Genomic DNA, 14,985 nt, shown 5'->3' with positions numbered 1-14,985 from the left:
TATTAAGAGGTGCTATTTAACAGGATATAATATTGCTAATTAAATATATGTATTTACATTATACATTGGGTGCCATTTATGTATGTGCTATTTATAGCCTCACATATTAGATTTTTAATATAGGCAGTCTTTTTTGCTTCTGTATTAATTGTATTTTTATTTACTCCACTTTTATTGTGATGTTGTGCAAGCAGGGTGAATAAATAAGATTTAACCCACACAAATATTCATGAGCGCGGTTCCACTCACGCATTTTTCATTTTATTAAATACCCACACAGTGTGTTTATGAAGTGTAATCAGGACAGGGATTATGAAACCCTTCAGAAAGATCATATTAATGCTAACACAGAAATCCCTGGAAAACGCAAAAGCTGAAGAAAAGAATGTTGAGTGCCGATGAGAGACTGCTGTGTGATTGTTTCGTCTTTTTGTCTTTTATTTTCTATGCGATGAGATTCATTCTTGCTGTGATGGTTTTATGAGGTGCCAAGCAGTATTCTAAAATAAATGTGAAGAACAATGAATATCTTATTAAACATTTGTGGTTGCTGATGATGTGGATTCTTCAGATTGGTCTGTGAAGTACCCTTTGTCTCTTTGCAATAATTCCTTGTCCTCTTGTCATATCCTCTATTGTTACATTATCTAAATAAAATAATTGACTAAAATATGACCAGTAATTGACCAGATATGTCCAACGTGATCTCATGATAATTCGTATGTATTTTACGTAAAATGTGGTTCTATAAAACGTACATTTACTTTACGTTTTTACAGGCACTAAAACGTACAATACTTACGTATTTTCAGCATCTAAACCAGGGTTCCTCAATTCGTTTTCACCGAGGGCCGAATTCTGCCAACAATACCAAGCCAATTTAGGAACGGTTGCGACGACGTCGCGGCAGGAACAACATACAAAATATGACAGTGATAATCTCAGGTAATGATTATGTACTTTATTCAATGTTAAAAGTGTCTAATGTGAGTTTGAATATTATTTTGCATTATCTTTATAGCCATAGTGAAAGCAACAATAGATATTTTACCTAAAGCAAACTTGTACGTTAAAACCGTGAACTCACTGCGAACCAACACGTGCATTCCTTAACAAAGATATGAGTCACTCACTCAAAACTGTTCAATCCATTCACATTTGAATCATCAATTTTCCGTGTCCACTTTTCTTTTCTACACACTCACCATGTTTTCACTGTCACATCGTATCTACACTGGACGCGACAAAAGCATTGCAAATCATTTGAACGTTGTGTCAGTACGTTATAAATAGAACGAGTCAGCAGTTTACTGTCGGGGATTTGTCGTGGCGCGCCGCATCCAAGACAGCATCACTGATTATAACGAGTTCTTGTATTTTATTGCCGCGCCTCTGGCGTCCGGTGTAGACACGATGTAAGTTAATGTAACTTTCTGATGCTGCGTTTGAATTTTCATGCCACATTATTTGAAATTAGCACAGGCCAAACTTTTTTCTCTCACAAGCCGGATGTGGCCCGCGGGCCGCCTATTGAGGAACCCTGATCTAAACGTACAAATACTTACGTATTTTCAGCATTTAAACATACAAAACTGACGTATTGACGACAACTAAAAATGAATCCTTATGAATATTGAAATCGCGGCATTAATTTTATTATTAGTTTTTAGTTGTCTTATGAATTACCTTGTTTTCAATTGCATTATTAAATTGTTTACTCGTTTAATTATGAAATGGTAACATTTCGTTTTGTTGTGTGATTTCTGCTGCCAGCTTTTTTCCAAAAATAGGCCTACATAATGTTAAACAAGACTTCACTTTAAACCTTAAAATAAATAACATTTCTGCAATCGTTTAACCTTTACTTGTCATGTAATGTTTACTTTGATTGCCATGGACCACAAAAGGTGTTTTCTCTGACATGCTGTGATTGACAATAGAACTATAAAATACACGCTCTTTACAAATTCAAATGTTGCCGCTTCAAACGACAGGTTTTACGGCAGGAAAATCGAACGCTCATTGGCTCTCGCCCGCATTCGTCACAGACTGCGACATGCCGTGTTTCTCATGAGGTGTGTTTGAATGATGCGCGCTCGCCTTCACAAGTTCGCGGAGTGGATCGGGAAAATTATCTGGATAATATTTTCAGCGATTAACAACATACATTCTGCTCTGGATCACACAAACCTACTGTATTCCGCCAGAGAGGACTGCAGGTGCAACGCATCGTCATTTGGATTACTTTTGGTACTGCTTTTGACATTTTTGCAATAAATAAATGATTGTAATAGCATTTATCTGTCTGTCATGTTTTTCTTATACTGTACAGAAATGTTTAGGTTTATAGGTAGGAGTGGGATTAGTGACTATACAAATATTTTAATGCTATATTGTTACTAAAATTTTTATTTTCCTGCATATTTCGGTCATTTGCGTTTTATATCCTTTTATATTCGCTATAAAATGGGTAGGTTAAGGTTTTGGGGGTAGGTGAAGGGGTCTAAAAATCTAAATTGCGTATTAATACAATTATAAAAATGCATATTCGCTGTAAAATGGGTAGGTTTAGGTTTGGGGATTAAACGCTCGTTCAAAATTATTACAGTGAAGCAGATCCTCGCGGACATCTGACCCAAGGACTGCTTCATAGCGGTGGATCTGAAAGATGCTTATTTTCATATTCAGATAGCCCCTCATCTCAGGCGCTTCCTATGATTTACATTTGAAGGTGTTGCATACCAATTCAAAGTGTTACCGTTCGGGCTGGCTCTGGCCCCTCACACATTCACGTGCATTGCCTGAGACTCAGCGGCATGCATGTGCTGAATTACCTCGATGACTGGCTCATCATCATTCTAAAAAGAAAAGGGAAAAGTCGAGGAGTGTGCTCGAGGACCACAAAGACAAGCTCCTCGCCCATTTAACGTGCCTAGGCCTGTCTGTGAACATGCAAAAGAGCATGCTTCAGCCCTGCCAGTCTATTACATTCCTGGATATGGTTTTAGACTCACGCACTATGCTTACGCACTTATCAGCACAGAGAGTTCAGTCTATTCACGATACACTGGCCTTTTTTGTGCAGGGCAGAGCGGTCCCCTGAAAATGTTTCAGAAATTGCTAGGACTGATGGCAGCTGCAGCCTCTGTCTTCCACGGGGACTTGCTACATATCAGGCCACTGAAACTGTGGTCGTGTCCCACGGCAAGTGTGGAGAGCAGGGACAGAGCACCTTCTCATAATGCGCTCATGTCTCAAAGCACTGACACCTTGGTTCAGCATAGTTATGTTCGAACAGGGCGCCGCTATGGGCAGAGTAGTCAGTCGAATAGTGGATACCACGGACGCGTCACTGTCAGGCTGGGGAGCCCTCTGCGATGGCAGACCAACTTTGGTATGTGGATGATATATATACATAGGCATAGGCATATAAATATATATACATAGGCATATAAACTGCCTGGAAATTGAAGCTGTTAGCTTAGGTCTGCAGGAACATACAATGGTGGTGGCGTACATCAGTCACCAGGAAAAAGTTCGCTTGCGTGCCCTGCAAAGCTTGGCACAGCGCCTGCTTGTTTGGGTGGGTCAAACGCTCCTCTCGATTCAAGCAGTGAATGTACCAGGCAGTTTGAATTGTGGCACGGGCATGCCGTCCTGGGAGGGCATTATACACGGAGAGTGAAGACTACATCCTCAAACAGTGAAGATGATATGGAGCCTCTTTGGTGAAGTGGAAACCGAGCTCTTCTATTCAGAGGAGAATGCCTACTGCCTGTTATTCTTCTTGCTAAAAACCGCCCCCTTGGAAGGGGACATGCTGTCAGGCCACTGGCCCAAGGGGTGGAAATATGCATTCCCTCCAGTCAAAATAGTGCCACACCATCTGGCACCCCAAGCCGGAGCTGTGGGACCTGCATGTATGGCAAGTCAGCGTGGAGTGAACCAGCTGACCATTTCACAGCACGTGCTGCATACGATAACAGAGGCTAGAGCCTCTTCGATGACGCGCCTATGTACTTTGAAGTGGAAAGTGTTTGTGAATGGGTGTGTCAGCAGACATGAGGATCTGGTGAGTTGCGATATCCCTGCTATTTTGACCTTCCTGCAGGAAAGCCTAGATGCGGGCAGCTCTCCCTCAATGCTAAAAGTCTATGTGACCACTATTGTTGTCTCCCATGACATGTTTGAGGGTCGCTCAGTGGGTAAACACCCCTTAATAACGAGCTTTCTTTGGGGCGCGAGACGGCTGAATCCCGCCTCTTCTTGCCTGATGCCAGTATATATTGGACTTATCGTTACTGCTCAGTGCGCTGTCTGGCCCACCCTTCGAACCAGCTCAAGTTGAGTGACTTGAAATTGCTCTCATCTTAGATGGCACTACTGCTCGCTTTAGCGTGTGGGGAGTGAGTGGGTGATCTGCATGCCCTCTCGGTCAGCGGTGCTTGTATGCAGTTTGGCCCGGATGATTGCATGGTCAGACTCATGCCCAGACATGGCACCTGAAGTGCTCTCAATGCATTCAGAGCCCAGGTTATTACAATACAGGCGTTCAGGCGAGTCCCAAGGACTCGAATGCCCAATGGGACTCCACCAGGAGTCTGGCTTCTTCATGGGACTGGGTTAAGACATGTCTGTTCAGGACATATACCTCTCAGCGGGCTGATCATCCCAGAACACTTTCGCAAGGTTTTTCAAACTGGATATTCTATTATCTATTCTATATAATTTTTTTGCACCACACGTTCTGTCTGTGCAGGAGAAGAAGGCTGAGCAGCCATTGGATGACTAAGTTGCTTGAAGCCACGCCCCTCTCTGGCGTGTCTCAATTAGGTTGTTTAGGTGGCACGATACGTACAGTACCTTATGCGATCATAATGCTTTTATAATCCTGTCGCGTCCTGCGTCCTGCGAGGATGCTGTGAAATGCTCATGCAGCCGCGTGTAATAGCCACCTGCTAAAGTAAAAAAAATGCAATCATGTTTCTGTTTGTATATGCCCACTCATACAGGCCGGCCATATATGTGAGCATCAACATGTTTGTTGCCTTTGTTTTGACTACCTATATCAGGCTAGTCCAGTGCTGCGTGACTGTGTGCAGGGAGGTACCAGCGCTGCCTTGGGTCTCAGCCAAACCTGAATCTAGGTGTTTCAACTAGATCCGGTACTCTACCTAAGGGCGTGCTTACTACTGCATGTTCATAATAATTTCTACTAATTCATTGATTCAAGATCTCAGAGACGCTGCTGTAATGAACACGACAGCTGATGACTACTTCATTATTTTTTGTTCCTTCTCATTTAGCTTTATTTGACGTTTGATTCATCGCGGGTTCCCTCTTACGTCATACTCCGGGGTTTCCTTATGCATTTATGCACATGAGCACTCTTCAAAAACAACACTTATTGAGGAAATGCTAAAATATATTAAAATGGATATATATTTCGAAGGAATGGAAGATATAGATTGCACTGCATGTTAGCTTGCTTATTTTTCCCAAGAGCATGATTTAGTCCACGTCTTAGTAACGATAAACTATGCTACTAACCACAGGTCAGGAGCTGTAGTTCCATCAACATAAATTTGTGGTGCTGTTTGCGAATGTTTGTTTGAACTGTGGTTTTGGGGAACACCAAATCGTTGAACAGTGGAACTTGTGACCATAGTTGGCTATCAATGCTTTTATCAGCATTTTTTTTTTCTCTCAAGAAAAACAACAGGAAGTAACCAGAAGCGTTTTTTTTTCCCCAAGAAAAACAACAGGAATTAACCAGAAGCATCCTGCTACATGACACACAGAGCAACTCCTGAGTTCACTTGAGCAATATATGGAGCTAAAGTGATCTGAAGACCTGTTTGTGTGGTCTGATTTAGTGTGCCTGTGACGAAATGGTTAAAAATACTTCACTACCATGAAGCATACTTCCTTTTGATCGTCACCGTTGTGGTAGTTGTTTTGCTACTGTTGCTTTTAAGGAACAATTAATTTCTACATTTTTCATCATCATGTTTTTATTTTCGTTAGCTTCTTTCCAGTTTCCCCTTGTTTTCTTTTCAATCAAGCCTCTTCACGATCTCTCCGTGTCTGCATCCATCCACAAATCCATCCATTCCACCCTATTTCTTCCTGTAGCTCTCTATTTTTCAGTGGTGCTATTCTTTTCCATGTGACACTTTGATTTCCGTTCCTTTATTGACCCTCCGCCCATCAGCGTCCTCCTACACACTGAACAAACACACACACACACACACACACACACACTAAAGCGCCATTTTAAGCAATTCTCACAGGTCTCACCAATTTCATATCAGATCACAATGGTGGTGCACAACACCAGCGAGTCCCCTGTGCATTAAGTGCAAAGAGAGTGTGACCTCAATATCCTCCTGAAATAACAACACACACTTAATTTGGTTAAGGACTTAGGCAGGTTGAATTCATATGAGAGTGCTTTCACTTTGCTTATCAGTTTCTGTGTCAACTCAAATGTATACGTGTGTCGAATGTGTTGCTTTTGACCTATAACCTCACAATTATTGTGGATAAGAGCCCATATTAGTCTGTACGTCCTGTATCTTGCTCACAGGTGGCACCTGCTTTGACCGGGCTCTGGATGGCAGCCATGTTGGATTGGGGTGCCATTTTTAATTATCAGCCTCTCTCGATTTTTCTCACTCCATCCTTATCAGCTGTCACTCTCACATTACTCTTCTTCTTCTTTTTTTCATTTTTATCTTCCTCACTCTTTGAATCATTGTCTTTCAACTCTCTCCTTTCATTAATGGGTGCTCCTTTTCTTATGGGTGCTTTTGGCCTTTAAGACTTTAATCGAATAACTTTACTAAATATTTTCACATTCCTAATAGTCTAAAAACAATGTCCACCAGTGTACAATTTATACAGCATTGTTCAAAAGCTTGTGTTCAGTTTTTTATTTTTTTTATTTTTTATAAATCTCTTATGCTCACCAAGGCTGCATTTATTTGATCAAAAAAATACAGTAAAAACAGTAATACTATGAGATATTATTGCAATTTAAAATAACTATTTTCTGTTTTAATATATTTTAAAATTTAATTTATTCCTGCAATGACAAAACAAAAATTTCAGCAGCCATTACTCCAGTCTTTTTTTGGACGATGTGAAACAAACTCCTTTGTCTTGCTAAGTCTTAGCATTTTGTTTTCCAAATGCACAAAATTAAATAATATTTTCTAGCTTTTTGCATTATTTGACATTGCATTGATTGGAAATGAAACACTAAAAGTACTCCGTTCCCAGGTGAAATCTGTTAGTTTTGTAGTATTATTCACATTGATATTAATGGTGACCCAGAAAGCATGTTTTCTGTCATATATTTCTGCCTTCATACTGTGAGACGGTTGTGTGTATGGCAGCTGTTGAAATGGCCAATCTTTTCCATTTGCGGTTCTGTCAGCTGCTTGTTTGCCACAAATCCACAACCTAAGATATTTGTAAAGAAAACAGAACTGAAGAGGTGCTGTTCTTCTGAAATTGATTCCCTCTCTCTTCTTAAAAGCCTCTTCAAAACAAGTCATTCCCTTTGGTAAAGTCGCCTGCTACAGAGTTTGTTGTTTGCTATGTATCATAGGGGATCAGGCTCGAAATAGAACGTTGACATAGTCACACACTTGCACTGTTGATTTGAACACTTAAACACACACAAACTTACGAGTGTTTCTACACAATGGGCACTTGTGAGAAGGTCGATCAGACATGGCCATCTTAAAGCACAATTCAGTGCAAAGCATGATGTGACATCTATCTATCTACACACACACGCACATATATAATATTACTTGTAGCAAGATGCTAATGCTAACATGCTATCACTTGACACTTGCAACAAGGATTTTGTCTTTGGTATTAAGACACAATTTTATGATAGTAGTTTGTCTTAATATTGGCTCACTCTCTTACTACATAATCAAAAGTGTGTAATTTCCCTCTGGTGAAGTACATTATTCTGGCGTGCAATAAAATTATATGAATAAGGATTTATTCTGTTCTCAAATCATGGTGGGAAGTCCCTACTTATGAGTTCGGAAGTCATAATTACAATGTGATGTATGTGTTAAGTGATTTTGGTAGGAATAAAATGTATGTGTTCAGCAATTTCACATTTCTTTTGTATTTTTTCCCCCATTTGCTGACAAAGACATGTAGCTTTTTTTTTTTTAGTCTAATGCAAAAATTAAGAGAGAATGATGTGCATTAGGTGTGTAATTTATGCTTTTTTAAATTTTGTCATTCTTGTGAATGATGGGAAATGTCCCATTATGCTGCACAAGCCTGCTGCCTGATAAACTGGCCGAATGAGAAGTATTTTCCGCCAAGCTTAAATGTTATTCTTCATCAACAATACACAAAACACATCCAAACTAAATTGTACAGTCTACAATCACAATGAAAACATATGGCATGCATCTCCAATAGCTTCCTGATAATCGATGGATGGATGGATTGATTGATTGATTGATTGATTTTTAAAGTACATTATTGTTGTTGTTGTTGTAAAAAGTTGAGTGTATTTTTTGTTAAATTGTTTATTTATTGTTCTATTATTAGTATTATTATTAGTATTATTATTATTATCAGGGTAAATATTAACAACAACAATAATAATAATGATATAAAATAATAAAAATATCAACAACAGCAATTAGTGTTATTTAAAAAAGTTATAAAATATGTCTTTATTTTTAAGCTGTTGCAGAGCATGACATTGCACAACCTGACCTACGTTTGCCACTTAGAATTCATTCAGATATTAAAACTTTAAGATCTGTATTCAAATTATTTTATGTATTAATCACATTTTTTAAAATATTTTTGAATGTATTAAAAAATATACCAAGTAGACCAACATTGTGGCAACATTTAGGGGTGCTTCAAAGAGGATGAACTTAAGAAAGAGATATGTCTCTCACTTGTTCTCGAAACTATAAAACACAGTTTTTCGCTATCACACAGAAGCATACAAATCTGCAAACTTGCAAGTAATTGTTGTTGCCTGATTGCGTGTAGCACATGTGAAAAGTGCTTTTGTGGAGAGTTTTGTGGTTAGTGTGTAAATGAGGGTTTCACTAGGCTATTCAAATGGACAAGTTGTAGGTATGAGGCACCATTAGCTACCATTAGCTTCCCACTATGAGAGCCCTTTACTTTCAAACAATTACTGCTCCAAAAATCACAGGACCTGGCTCAAACCTTTGCTAACTTCCCATTTGGTGTTTAAAAAAAATAAAAAATTCAGGGAAAAAAAGTCAGGGACTAAAGCTTGGATATGGCGGACTCTATATTGTGTTCAGTGAGAGCTGTAATTGCCATTGATGTGGGTTGCCCAATTGGCTTTCCCAAGACTGAAGGTTTTTGAGTGTGTGGCCCATAAACACGGTTTCTATTAAAGGACCTGTAACCACAGTTATTGCTAGGCCTATCGGACCTCTGGCTGCTTAATGGCTGATATAGCTGTCAGTCAATAGGCCCTGTGTAGGCGGGGTCAAACCCAAGAGGACACAAATGGAAATGGGCGTTTGAAGTACAATCACTTTGGTTGGTGCTTACTTCAATAAACTGCTATATTAGCTCAGGAATACACACATATACAGGCTACTGTATGTATGCCAGCTGCCATTGTTGTAATTCATTCATGTTCATATATTTCTCAGTTTTGCCATTTGGTTTTAATTGAACATGTTGGAATGTTATTGCATGTATGTTTATGCAAGGTAAACGGTCTCTGTAATTTTAATAAAGGCAATGACATTTAAAAAAAGTGCTCTGTATTAGCTGAAGCTACAGTATGAAAGAGGGAAGCTTTAATAACTAGATGTGTTTTGATGCTGATGCAGATTAGTGTGATGTTTGAAATATGCATCTATCTTTTATTGGTTTATATTGTGGCGAGGTTGGAAACGCACGTTTCTTCAAAAATAAGTTGATGTTTTAAATATAGATGTGAAAACTGCTGATAGAAAGTGGAAGAAAGGAAAAAAAAAAGTAAGAGTGATGACTGTGGTTTGCACAAATAGTGTGTTCATCATACCATCACACACACACACACACACACACACACACACACACATATATATATAAATTAGAAACTATTTACAAAAAAATACTAGAATTTTTAATTAAAAATACAAATAAAATAATAAATTCAAAATATTAATTAAAATATAATAAATAATACTAGAATAACACTGCTAGAAAAATGCATATATACATTTTGAACTTGTAATAGAAAATGTAAATACAATAGATGTAAATCATACCATAATACATGATAACATTGGTCTACGAAAAAAAAAATGCAGTGGTCATTAAAGTAGTCCATTTAACTTGTGCACTATATTTTCTGAGTGTTCTGAAACCATGCAATATCCTTTCTGAGGATCAACACGTCATTATTCTCTGAAAATCTTGCTTAACAGACTTGGTCACCATTCACTTTCATTGTTTCAAAAGAGCAGCTTGAACCTTCTCTAAATATCTCCTTTTCTGTACCACAAAAAAAAAGAAAGATATGGGTAAATAATAAAAGATTATTATTATTATTATTTAGTGACAGCCCTCTTCCTAATGCTGTTTGTCTCTTTCAGGCTGTCATTCCTGATGACTCCAGTTCACCTTTTTCAACTGTGGCGAAAGTCAGAGCGCAGTGTTCTGTAGCCCTATCAGTGTCCCTGATTCCGTGGCAGCACACCCATGAGGGCCCTGAGCCAGCATCGATTGCAAGGGTCAAAGGTCACCCGTGCGAGTCTTGTTAGCTGGAGGCTGCGTGCAGCTAAAAGGTGATGTTAAACACAATATCGATCCAACATCCCTCCCTGATAGAGAAAGAAAAATGAAAGAAAGAAAGAGTGAACAAAAGAATGGCACAAATGAGAGAGAGGAATAGAAAAAGCAAGAGAAATGGAGATAAGGAATGAGATGAGATGAAAGAGAAGATGGAATGAAAACTAGAGAATGAATTTAGCGACAAGAGAAGAATATAGAATATAGGTTACAGGGAAAGAATGATAAATAGCATAAAAATGACATTTCAGTATTAAGTAACAAATGCAGACCCTTACAAAAAGTGTTACGGTGCAAGGACAGGGCAGTATGAGGTTTATAGAACCGTTCTGGTTCTTTGTTTAATTGGCCATGCAGAATCCAGAATTTTTGAGGGCTGTCTATTTTCTTGCTATTAAAAAAAAAAACAATTTGAAGATTTGTCTCATTAGTAAGCACAGAGTGGGTAATGGAAAACCCATAATGAAGCTGGATTACTGAATGCTTTGAAGATTTGGAAGCTTTTGAAATTATTTTATAAAATAAAATTTTATATTATCAACCATAACTCCTTCAAAAACAGCCAGAAACCTTGGAGTTATGGTTGATGTTCAGCTGACTTTCTCAGACCACATTGCTAAAACAATATGGGGTGCTGTGTGTACATTAATGAGGAAAAAAATTAACTTAAATGATTTTAGCAAATGGCTGCAATATAACAAAGAGTGAAAAATTTAAGGGGGTCTGAATACTTTCCGTACCCACTGTATATCACACATCACGATTAATCGATTTGACAGCCCTGCTATGATCATTTTAATTTTGAAAGCTGAAGTGTTTAAATTATGTGCAACTTGCATTTCCAATGTCTGTCACTGGTTGATCAACAGACAGACCTTCCCTGTCCTGCCAAGTTTGCAGTGCAGGCATGTCAAGTGATCCATCAGAAAATAAGATAACATGCATTTCATTTGTGAAGTGTTTAATTCACTGAATTATCCAAAATAACATTTTTGTTTATTAACCAATAGAATTAATGTTAACTATTATGAATTTGCATTATGTACTTATAATAATATTACATTATTATTAGTAGTAGTAGTAGTAGTACTAGTATCATTATTATTATTATTATTATTTAATAATAATGATAATAATAATTGGTATTATTAGTAGTAGTGTTGTTGTTGTTGTTGTTGTGATAGGACTATTGCAATGCTCACTTGGCAGGTCTTCCAGCCAGTTCTATTAAACCTTTACAATTAATCCAGAACGCAGCAGCAAGATACATTTTTTATGAGCCAAAAAGAATGCACTTCACACCTCTGTTTATCAATTTGGACTGGCTACCAGTAGCTGCTCGCATAAAATTCAAGGCATTAATGTTTGCCTAGAAAAACCACCACTGGCTCTGCACCCCTTTACCTAAATTCATTACTTAAATTAAATGTTCCCTCCTGGTGGAATGACCTGCCCAACTCAATCCAAGCAGCTGAGTCCTTAGCCATCTTCAAGAAACGACTAAAAACACATCTCTTCCATCTTTATTTGACCCTCTAACTCTAGCACTCTCTATCTGCTTGTTTTCTTAAAAAACAAAACAAAAAAAAAACACTAGCTTTCTAATCTTTTTTGTATTCTATCTATTTTCTTTTCATTTATTATACAATTAACAAAAGCAAAAAAGACCTCTAACACTAGCTTGCGTTTTTCTTTTTCTATTTTATTTGTTTTCTTTTTATGTATTATATAAAAAAAAAAAAAATAAATACTGAGCAAAGTGTCTGAATACTTAGGACCATGTGATATTTCTGTTTTTCTTTTTTAATAAATCTGCAAAAATGTCAACAATTCTGTGTTTTTCTGTCAATATGGGGTGCTGTGTGTACATTAATGAGGAAAAAAATTAACTTAAATGATTTTAGCAAATGGCTGCAATATAACAAAGAGTGAAAAATTTAAGGGGGTCTGAATACTTTCCGTACCCACTGTATATCACACATCACGATTAATCGATTTGACAGCCCTGCTATGATCATTTTAATTTTGAAAGCTGAAGTGTTTAAATTATGTGCAACTTGCATTTCCAATGTCTGTCACTGGTTGATCAACAGACAGACCTTCCCTGTCCTGCCAAGTTTGCAGTGCAGGCATGTCAAGTGATCCATCAGAAAATAAGATAACATGCATTTCATTTGTGAAGTGTTTAATTCACTGAATTATCCAAAATAACATTTTTGTTTATTAACCAATAGAATTAATGTTAACTATTATGAATTTGCATTATGTACTTATAATAATATTACATTATTATTATTAGTAGTAGTAGTAGTACTAGTATCATTATTATTATTATTATTATTTAATAATAATGATAATAATAATTGGTATTATTAGTAGTAGTGTTGTTGTTGTTGTTGTTGTGATATAAAGTATAAGGGATATTTTACTTCCATATGTAGTACCATAATGATGGTATCAGATTATCACGTTTCTTTGTTTTTTAATTACATTTTGAATTTCAAATTGTTAATGTGGTACGCTATACATGTTACAGTACCAAAGATTATTCATATTTCAGATATTTGCAAGCATATTCATCTGACAGCTCAAAGGTGACAGACATGCACTTATAAACCTTCTCAGTGTTACACGCTGCAGTTCCACCTTTGACTCATAGAGGGTGCTAATGCTACAGTCATTGTGATATTGTCAAGTTGTTGCATATGGCTAATTACAACTTACAAAGCCAGGTGAGTGTGTGTGAAAGTTTTCATGCATAGGATCTGCCTGACTAAATTCAGTCACGTGACTGGCTAAAAAGAAAGCGCAATGAAGTCTATTGTTTTGAGGTGTCGACTGTTTGGAGCTTAATTATATGGCAAAGAGCCGAACACAGAGCATGTGGCATTAAGATGATAATACGATGTGTGTGTGTGTGTACATGTTTTTCTACACTGGTGGGGACTTAAACCTGAATACACACCAATTAATGGGGACTTGTGTCACCGTGGGGACCTAAATTGAGGTCCCCATGTGTACAAAAGCTTATAAATCATACAGAATTAGTTTTTTTTTTTTTTTTGAGATTGTAAAAATGCAGAAAGATTTCTGTGAGGGGTAGGTTTAGGTGTAGGGTTGGTGTAGGGCGATAGAAAATACAGTTTGTACGTATAAAAACCATTACGCCTATGGAGAGTCCCTACAAGGATAGTGCACCAGCCTCTGTGTGTGTGTGTGTGTGTGTGTGTGTGTTCATTAACTTTGTGTTAAAGTCTGATCCATCCATCATAAAAGGACTGTCTGGTGTTGATCTCACATCAGCGTTGGCCTAATAAGGGACAGCTGTCTTCATTTCAACATTAACTGTTCCAGTATTTCTACTTATTAAATGTGGCTGTAGGAGATTTACTCTCTGTGTTGAGTGTTAATTTGTGTGTGTGCGTGTGTCTATGCTCAGCAATTTGTGGAGTGGTTTGTGTCTAGAGACTGTCAAGATAGTTATGTGCTCTCTCTTCATTACACGAGTCCCACTCCATTTGCAGCTCTCCTCTTGCTCTCACGTCTCCACATTTCTCTCCTCTCCTTATTTTTTTTCCTCTTTTCTTCTCTCGTGTAATTTCTCCTCTCCACAAATTTCTCCTCTCATCTGATGTCTCCTCATTTTCTCATCTCATATTCTCCTCTTCTTTCCTTATCTCTCCTCTCCCGTTTTATTATTCTTATTCTCTCAGTTTAGCTTATTTCATCAACCCCTTCGCTTTCTTTTAGTTATTGTTTCTTCTCTTCTCATCTCTTCAAGTTTCTCTTCTGCTCTTATGCAAGCTTCGTGTCTTCATTCCTCTCATGTTATCTGTCTTTTCATTTTCTCCTCGCATTCTCTCGTCACATCTCTTTTCTCCTCATTTGTTTTTTTTCTTCTAATTTCACATCTTCTCCTGTTCTTCTCCTCTCTTTTCATCTTCCTTCATCTATACTCTCATCTTCTCCTCTCATTTTCTATAGTTTAAAAGGTGTTTGTGTGCACTAAATACTGTGAAATATGCCTTTGTTTCCCTGAAACTTTTGCATTTTTCATGGATAGGTCAGAAATATGTTTTAAGTCTTTACAAAAAATCCCTTTTTTGTTTGTTTTTCAGTGTGTGTGTGTGTTTATCGGCGTCTGCTTCAGTCCTGGGTCCC

The sequence above is a fragment of the Sinocyclocheilus rhinocerous genome, unplaced genomic scaffold, assembly GCF_001515625.1.
Source record: "Sinocyclocheilus rhinocerous isolate Xijiao unplaced genomic scaffold, SAMN03320098_v1.1 scaffold2366, whole genome shotgun sequence".
NCBI lineage: Eukaryota > Metazoa > Chordata > Actinopteri > Cypriniformes > Cyprinidae > Sinocyclocheilus > Sinocyclocheilus rhinocerous.
The sequence above is the reverse complement of the archived record's forward strand: the minus strand, read 5'-3'. Positions refer to the sequence as shown.